At 48.5% G+C, this 9,127-nt stretch overlaps 1 long non-coding RNA gene across 1 annotated transcript; it reads right to left on the reverse strand.

Annotated features, from left to right (window-relative positions):
• Positions 1 to 2,980: 2,980 nt before the first annotated feature.
• Positions 2,981 to 5,340, reverse strand: LOC103106179 (uncharacterized). The gene is made up of 3 exons (XR_474586.3): positions 5,279 to 5,340; positions 4,750 to 4,927; positions 2,981 to 3,617 (listed from the first exon to the last, which is right to left on the reverse strand). It is a non-coding gene; the product is annotated as an uncharacterized LOC103106179 (long non-coding RNA).
• Positions 5,341 to 9,127: the final 3,787 nt, after the last annotated feature.

A 9,127-nucleotide genomic window follows, 5' to 3' on the forward strand; every position in this document is an offset into this window, starting at 1 on the left:
CAGGAGAAGTCCATTACGTTCTCTTGTACCACAATGTGTCAGTCTCTGTGCACAATGTTCTCCTAGTTCTGCTCCTCTCACTCTGCATCACTTCCTGGAGGTTGTTCCAGTCTCCATGGAATTCTTCCACTTTATTATTCCTTTTAGCACAATAGTATTCCATCACCAACATATACCACAATTTGTTCAGCCATTCCCCAATTGAAGGGTATCCCCTCATTTTCCAATTTTTGGCCACCACAAAGAGTACAGCTATGAATATTCTTGTACAAGTCTTTTTCCTTATTATCTCTTTGGGGTACAAACCCAGCAGTGCTATGGCTGGATCAAAGGGCAGACAGTCTTTTATTGCCCTTTGGGCATAGTTCCAAATTGCCCTCCAGAATGGTTGGATCAGTTCACAACTCCACCAGCAATGAATTAATGTCCCTACTTTGCCACATCCCCTCCAACATTCATTACTTTCCATAGCTGTACTGTTAGCCAATCTGCTAGGTGTGAGGTGATACCTCAGAGTTGTTTTGATTTGCATCTCTCTGATTATAAGAGATCTAGAACACCTTTTCATGTGCTTATTAATAGTCTTGGTTTCTTTAACTGAAAATTGCCTATTCATGTCCCTTGCCCATTTTTCAATTGGAGAATGGCTTGATTTTTTGTACAACTGGTTTAGCTCTTTATCGATTTGAGTAATTAGACCTTTGTCAGAGGTTTTTGTTATGAAGATTGTTTCCCAATTTTTTGCTTCCCTTCTAATTTTGGTTACATTGGTTTTGTTTGTACAAAAACTTTTTAATTTGATGTAGTCAAAATTATTTATTTTGCATTTTGTGACTCTTTCTAAGTCTTGCTTGGTTTTAAAATCTTTCCCTTCCCAAAGGTCTGACATGTCCAAGTCTTTCTTGATCCCTGCCTCTCTAAGACTGGCCTCCTTTGGCCAACTTTTGCCCACCTCAATTCAAATCAAAGGAACTGCTTTGCTCCCTGCCACCATATCTCTACTTCCCAGACAGTGAATTCTCTGAGAGCTGGAAATTGGGACCATGCCTCCAGCAAGCTTCAGGAAAATAATCAAGAACCAGAGTGACCAGGTGGGGAGGTGTCATCCTTCTGATGCCACAAATAGAAGAAACCCATTCAGTGAAGGGCAGATCACCTGCTCAGGCTCTATCTCAGCCTGCCTCAAAGGCAGGGGCTTGGTTGGCCCTTCACCAACCCCCCAGTTCATACTTGAAGAATATTAGAACCCCTTGGTCTAAGAAGAATTCATCCACCTGCCTGTAGGGAGTTCCTTCCTAGGGATTATGAGGCTTGGCTCCCAGAGGAAGTAGAGGCCAAAACATAAGTCAGTTAGCCTGGCAGGCAAGAGAGACAAGAGAGAACTGACCTAAAGGCCTACTTTCTGCCCCTTACTGCCTGTATGACCTTGGCCAAGCCCCTGCTGTTCTTGACTTCAGTTACCCTTCCTGCCAAATGATGAGGTGGTCCCAGATGGCCTCAGAGGACTCTTTTAGCCCTCCATCCTATCAAAACCTACAAGTTATTCAAATTCCATCCCCACATCTCTTCCCTGCCTCCCCTCTCTCAGCCCCCTCCCCCTCAGAAATCAGCCAGTCTAATGCTTTCCCTTGGGGAAGTCCTCAACCAGCAGGCACAGTAGCCCACGGGTCACCCTGTCTCTGCCTCCTGAGCCACAGGTGTCCCTGTGGGATAGTCAAATCCTGGGTGCAAGGCCAAGGGTCTGGATCAGGGGTCCCCAAACTTTGGCCCCCTGAGGTAATTTATCCGGCCCCCACCACACATCCGGAAGGGGCACCTCTTTCATTGGTGGTCAGTGAGAGGAGCACCATATGTGGTTGTACTATTGGGCACCATTGTACTACTTCCGGTGACATAATCCTTTGCCTGGAGCCTTGTTCTGAGAGTCACTGAAGGAGAACCAGGCATCACGCAAAGGATTCTGTGGCTGCACGATGGAAGACATCAGCATACTGAGCAGAGATCTGGGGGAGGGGATTCCGCACTGTGTGTACTGCTGCCCAGTATAGTGGTGGCAGTGATGGGCCTGTGCAAGGGGGGACAGGCCCATCCCAGCCAGCACTGCAGCCTCCGCTATCCCAGACAGAGCTATACAGATTTGTTTATAGTTTGTTTTTTTTATAGTCCGGCCCTCCTTCGGTCTGAGGGACAGTGAACTGGCCCGCTGGGTAAAAAGTTTGGGCACCCCAGGTCTGGAGGAACCAGTCCCAGACCTTTTCCCTGCCCTGGGAGCTGTCCCAGGTCCTCAGTTTGTCCTCCCTGCCCACAGGTCTCCCAGCCCGCTGGGCTTAGGGCGGTTCCCTGCATCTGTCTCCTGTGCAGTAGCCATTCTCAGCCAGAGGGGGAGCCGTAGCCTAGCGGAGCCGAGCCCTGGCTAGGCGCCCCTCCCCCGCTCAGAGCTGATGGCCAGTGACGTCAGCGCCTGGACATTCTGCAGGGCTCCTGTGTCAACTCCCCCCCCCCCCCTCCATCGGCCCCCAACCGGCATCACCCGCCCACCCGCCTGGCCTCAGCTCCTCTCGCGCCACCCCCACCCCCGTCCGGCTCCGCCGCGTGGGCTTCCAGGAGGCTCCCCACGCACCCACTGCGGCTCATCTCCTCGCTCCCACCTTTGCTGCTGCAAGTGGCCTGGTGCGGGGCTGTTACACACTGTGGCCATCCCGGGAGCCCGGCATGGACGGAGGGAGGCACAGGCACCGTTATTGCTGCCCGGGGCCCCTCTGCTGTGTGTCCACACGTCCCTGCGTCAGCCCTTCAAAAGCCCACCCCATTGGGCCGGCTGGGTTCTGGTGCACGAGGCCTCCAACATGGCCGCTGCCCAATCTAGGGGCTTCTGGGGGGCTGTAAGGGGGCCCGATAAGGAATCAGCAATCCCTAGAGAGCACGCGGGAGTGCTCAGATCTCAATAGCATGGGAATGCCGCAGAGAATTCAGAATACCATTCTTCAGGAGACCCTCCTCTCATATTCCAGTCTAGGGCTGGGCAGGGCCAATGGGGGAGCACTCATTCAGGCTCAATAAGCAAAGAAGGGAAGCTCACCGAGGAGGAGAGATGTCTGACTCTTCCACCATCGCATTCCATAGGAATGAATATTGCCAGCCTGTGTTGCCTTGGGTTGCCATGACTCTTCTGCCTCAGTCAGGCATGTGTATCTGAAAGTGCCTCTGTGGGCCGCCTTTGGGCTTCTGCCACCGTAACTGCCAATGGATGGGGATGACAACATTTTATGAAGTGATTTGGGGGAACAAGAATTTGCATGTGAGCATGGCAGTGTCTTCTCTGGGTGTGTGGCTGGCTGAGGGGCTGGGTGGGGTTTATGTGGGAGTATCCCATGCTGCACTGCAACATTTGTTGGATCCATGGTAGCAGGTTGGAAGATGTCAGGTTGGAGTGGAGACACCTTCTGCTTTGTGCTTTCTTTTAGATTCCTGTTAACTAGAGTATTCGTAGGAATAAGGGTGGGCCTATTAAGAAGGGCCTTTAGCCTTCCTGGGAGGATGCTCTCTCATATCCCTGGCCCCACGTTTACAAATAACTGCACTGGACTCCTGCTTCAGGCCTCATCTTTGTCTTCAGGCTGTTGGCAACAGAGAGACAATGTTAAAGAGAGACTGGCCATAAGGATGACCTCTGCAGGTTGTAGTAGAAGCTTTCTGCCCTGCTTGGAAGAACTTCCCTGATTAGACTGTGTGGGAAATGTAGGGGTGATGAGGTCTAGAGCAGGGATTGTGATTCAGCAGGCTTCCATCCCTACCCTGATTTCCCCTAGAACCCTTCTGCAGCCCAAGCAGGTTTCTTTAAACAGCTTGCAATTCCCACCTTTGTTCAGTCTGTGATCTCCACTTTCCCTGTGATTATTGAAAGCCCAGAATCCACTCAGCCCATGTCTAACAAGTCTTTGCACATCCCTGTCACTCCACGGTACCCCTCTTTGCCCATCTACCCCATTTTCTTAATGCATAAGAACTCCTTCAGCAGCTCATAATCTAGAAGAGGAATTCTCTGAGACCAGAAAAATGGGCCTTGCCTATGCTTCTACCTCTACATCCCAGGAAAATGTTCAAGGAGGGTCCAGAAAGTATGAGGGGGATGGATAATTTCCTGTTTTCCTAAATGAAAGATATTCAGGGAAGGTCACATCCACCCTAGGCTGATCCAAAGAGCGTCATTTGATCTCTTCTCTATGACTGAAGACCCCCAGAAGTCCTGGCTCTATTGGGGATTTCTCCACCTGATTCTGAGGGAACCTGAGTCCATGAAGCTTGGATTTCAGAAGAGGTAGCTGCCAAGATGTAAGACAGGTAGCTTGGCAGAAAAGAGAATCCTGGACCCAAGACCTGCTTGTCCCTTCTGGGTGTACTGTAACCCTGGCCAAACCCCTCCCCTCTTCTTGATTTCACTTTGTCTTTTCTGTCGAATGAGGAGGCTGGACCAGATGACCTCTGAGATCTCTTCCAGCCTCCAGGCCACCCAAACCTCCAAGCCCCTTCAGACTCCTCTCCTACATCCTTCCCCACCTCCAGCCACCCAGTCAAACAGTCTCCTCCCTCTATGACAAAAACACTACCAGTCTAATGCCTTTTGGTGGGCCATTCCACATCCAGCTAGTTTAGCCCATGTTCTATGCCTAAAGTCTCCCATAGCCCATGGTTCTCCCTGGACCTTCCCCTTGATTCACAGGTGCCCCCCATCCTACAGGAACTTCTTACCGCATAATGGAAAGTTATGGTTCTGGAGTCACCAGCCAAGGCTACTTCTTTCCCTTGAGAGGAGCTTCAGCAGTCTGTGTCCTGTGTTTCCTGATGACTTTTCTGCCAACTGATCCTCAGAATGGCCTTTGGGTAAATTTCTGGACCTCTCTCCCCTCTCAGACATCCATTAGCAGCCCTAGGGGGACAAACAGACAAGAGGATATGAGTCAAAGTTTAGGCAGACCATCCCCTTCTTAACATTTCCGAGCAGAGACCTGGTGGGCAGTGGAGTCAGTGTCCACCTTGGTGAGGCAGAAGCCCTTCTCCCAACAACCCTACCCCAATGTCCATGGTCTAGCAATGGGAATCCCAGTAAGTTCTCTGACAGAAGTCAGTGCCCCTCTCACTCCAACTCTCTCAGGCTCCATTTTTCACTCCATCATTCCCCCTTACCACCTCCTTTTCCCCTCCCTCACCATCAGTGCTACAAGGGGCCCCAAGGGGTTGAGCTAGTTCAGGTGGGTGAAGGGAGATGGAGACTCCTTACTTCTGATCTCTCCAGGGAGTCTGTCAACGAGGGCGATGACTACAGTGACTGTGATGGATGGCCAGAGCCCCAGGGCTGTCTCTATCCCTACACCTCTGCTGCCTCTTATGACCCTGCCCCCTCCAGTCAGCATATTATGATGTAATGGGGTCTTTGTGTCATCAGACTATTCTCATCAGGGGGATCTCTTCATCTTCCCCTTCCCTTCCTGCTTGGGAGACCTCAATGTGTGTGTATAACCCTATATACAGAAAGACCAGGCCCATTTCATTGATATATATCTACTCTCCACATTCCTATGACTCTGGAGTCTCTCACATATTGCATAAAGGAACATTTGTGTGTATGAAAATGCAGAGAATGTATGACAGCTCCTGTATATGAGAACAGAGAATATATTCACATTTCTAAGTCCTCAGGCTGCCCCCTCCTCAATCCTCTCCAGCTTTACTTATGCTGGTTCTATCAATTTATTTCCAGGACATACACATCCTGGGTCCTCAAAAACCTTAGCAATCATTCCTTCTCCTCCTACTTATCTAGGCACTCATAGATTTGCTCTATCTTTCTATATATTTACTTATATTCTCTGCTCATAGATAAATTGATAGATGGTTTTATCTTCCTCTCTGTGCTTTATATATGGGTTCTCCTCTCTCTGTATACCTGAAAGGATTCTGCTTCTCTCCCTGGGCTGGGCTTTGAAAGACTCCCATTGGTGTCCACAGACAGTGTCTCATCCCTCACATATGGTAGTAAAGAGGGAATATGTGGACCACAGGAAGAGGAATCTAGATGGAATCAGCTCTCACCAGTGCAGGACTCATATATAGATAGAAGTTACCCGAGGACTATGTCAACAAGTACTACTCAAAATGACATTTCCCAAGGGAGAATGCAGTGAATCTTTGCACCCCAAATACAGGAGTTTTCATACCAATTGGCTCCATAGATCACACATGCCTATAAATTACTGGTCAGGGCTGAATTCTGGACACCAAGGTGGTATAGGTATTGGGGAGAATTCCTAAATTGAATTGATAAAGAGAACACAGCAATACCTGAATATATGGGGGAAGAGAGAATGGCTGAGTGCTCTTCCACGTCTAAATAACCAGAAATGACAGGGATCCTGCTCTAGGAGATTATATATCAGTCTTCCACCACCTTCTTCCTTGGGATTTTCTGCAGGAATCAACATGCTCAACTCCTTTCTGCTTTGACTTTCTTGTCTCTCCTCCTTATTCAGGCAGATTATTGAAGGCCCTTTTGTCACTCCCCTTTAGTCTTCTAAGATTCCTGAAGGATATCAATGAAACTTTTTTGAGATGATTGAATTTAGGGGTTCAGCAGTATGTGTATGAATCTGGTGTGAAAACTGTATCTATGTGTCAGTGTGAATACTTGTGTGTGTGTCTGTGTCACCTGTGTTCTCCCATCCCTTGTTGGATGGATCCTTGGTCAGACAGTAATGGGGATTTATGTAGACCCTACAACCATTTTTTTGTGTTGGGTTTTCCCTTAAAATTTCTATTCACTACAGTAATTGCTGTCAAAATTTTGGTCTTGTGGATAAAATTCTTATAGGCCTCCTGGGGTATTTGCCCTCATACATTCCTGGTCCCATTTGTACTTATAAATTGGACTGGGCTACTGGTTTTGGCTTCGTCTTTCCCTCTTCAACCTTTCTGGAATCAGGGAGATAATGTTAGTGAGAGATGTCCTTGAGTTCATCTCTTCAAATGGGACAAATCCCCTCTTCCTGGTTGGGATAGCTCCACAGACCTGCTCAATGACGCAGTGGAAGTGGCATTTGTGCCTCGATCTAGTGGTTGTTAATTCAGCCTTCCTTTCCCACCATGTTTTTTCCTAGAACCCTTCTGCAGCCCAAGGAAGTCCCTTTAAACAACTCACAATTCCCACCTTTATTTAGTCCATGAACTTCACTTTCCATGTGATTATTGAAAGCCCAAATGGCACTCAGCCCATGTCTACCAAATCTTTGTTGATCCCTCTCACTCTATGGTATCCCTCTTTGCCCATCTCTTCCACAATCTTTTTTTTTTGGGGGGGTTAACATTATTTTTTTATTTTGTCAATTTCAAACATCACTCCTTGGTTACAAAAATTATTTTCTATTCCTCCCTCCCTTCCCCTCACTCCTCCCATAGCCGACACGCAATTCCACTAGGTATTATGTATGTTCTTGATCAGAAGTTTCCATGTTGTTGGTGTTTGCACTAGGATGTTCAGAGTCTACATCCCCAGACATATCCCCCTCGACCCATGTAGTCAAGCAGTTGTTTTTCTTCTGTTTCTACTCCCACAGTTTTCCCTCTGAAAGTGTATAGTGTTTTTTCTAATACTCAATACTGTGTATTGGCTCCAAGGCAGAAGAGTGGTAAGGGCTAGGCAATGGGGGTCAAGTGACTTGCCCAGGGTCACACAGCTGGGAAGTGTCTGAGGCCAGATTTGAACCTAGGATCTCCCATCTCTAGGCCTGACTCTCAATCCACTGAGCAAGCCAGCTGCCCCCTCTACCACATTCTTAATGTTCAAGAACTCCTTCAGCAGCTGAGACTCCAGAGGAGGAATTCTTTGAGATCAGAAAGATGGACCTTACCTAGGCTTCTACCTCTAAATCCCATGAAAATGTTCAAGGAGGGTTCAGAATGAATGAATAGGTTGGACAATTCACTGCTTTTATAAATGGTAGAATTTCAGGGAAAGGCACTTCCACTAAGTGTCCACCCCAAGCTGATCCAATGCCCCTCAGAGGCTCCACTGGCCCCTCACTTGATCTCTTCTCCATGACTGAAGACTTCCAGAATTCCTAGCTCTATGGGGAATTTCTCCACCTGTTTTTGTGGTTGCCTTTCCAGGGAACTTGAATCCATGAACCTTGGCTCTCAGAAGAGGTAGCTTGGCAGACAAGGGAGTTCTGGACTCAGAACCTGCTTTTGCCCCTTCCTGGCTGTACTGTAACCCTGGCCAAACCCCTCCTCTCTTCTTGACTTCATTTAGCCCTTTCTGTCAAATGAGGAGGTTGGACCAGGTGACCGCTGAGATTTCTTACGGCTTCCAGGCTACTCAAACCTACAAGCCCCTTCAGATTCCTCTTCTATATCCCTTCCCAGCTCCCTTCACCCAGTCAAACAGACTCCTCCCTCTATGACAAAAACACTGACAATTGGATTTAGCCTTTTGGTGGGGCAGCCCCCATCCAAGTAGTTCAGCCCATGTTCTATGCCTAAAGCCTCCCATAGCCCATTGGTCTCCCTGGACCTTCCTCTCCTGAGCCACAGGTGCCTCCCATTCTAGAGGGACTGTCTCACCTCAGAATGGAAAGGCATGGTTCTGGAGGGAACAGCAGGTATCATTTCTTTCCCTTGGGAGGGATTCAGCAATCTGTGGCTTGTGTTTCCTGATCACATTTCTGTCAACTGGTCATGATTTTATTAGGCAAGTCCTAGCTTCTCTGGCCTCTCTGACAGCCATTCCCATCCCTATGGGGACAAGCAGAGAAGTGGAGATGAGTTCAGGTTAGACAGACCTGTTCTCAGCTCTGAGACCACAGGTGGGCAGTGATGTTATCCCCCACCTTAGTTAAGGGAGTGGTCCTTTTCTGAACAACCCTTTCCCTGTGTCCATGATATCCCACTGGGCATCCTACTCACCCCTCTGCTAGGAGTCAGTGCTCCTCTCACACCCACAGTCCCATTTGCCATTTAACCTCTACACTTCACCCTCTCCAACTCTTTTTCCCCCTCTCAAACCATTGATGCTACAAGAGGTTCCTAGGTGCCTAGAGGAGGGGGTGACTTAGGAGGGAAAGAGGATATGGGGGTC

The sequence above is a fragment of the Monodelphis domestica genome, chromosome X, assembly GCF_027887165.1.
Source record: "Monodelphis domestica isolate mMonDom1 chromosome X, mMonDom1.pri, whole genome shotgun sequence".
Lineage (NCBI taxonomy): Eukaryota > Metazoa > Chordata > Mammalia > Didelphimorphia > Didelphidae > Monodelphis > Monodelphis domestica.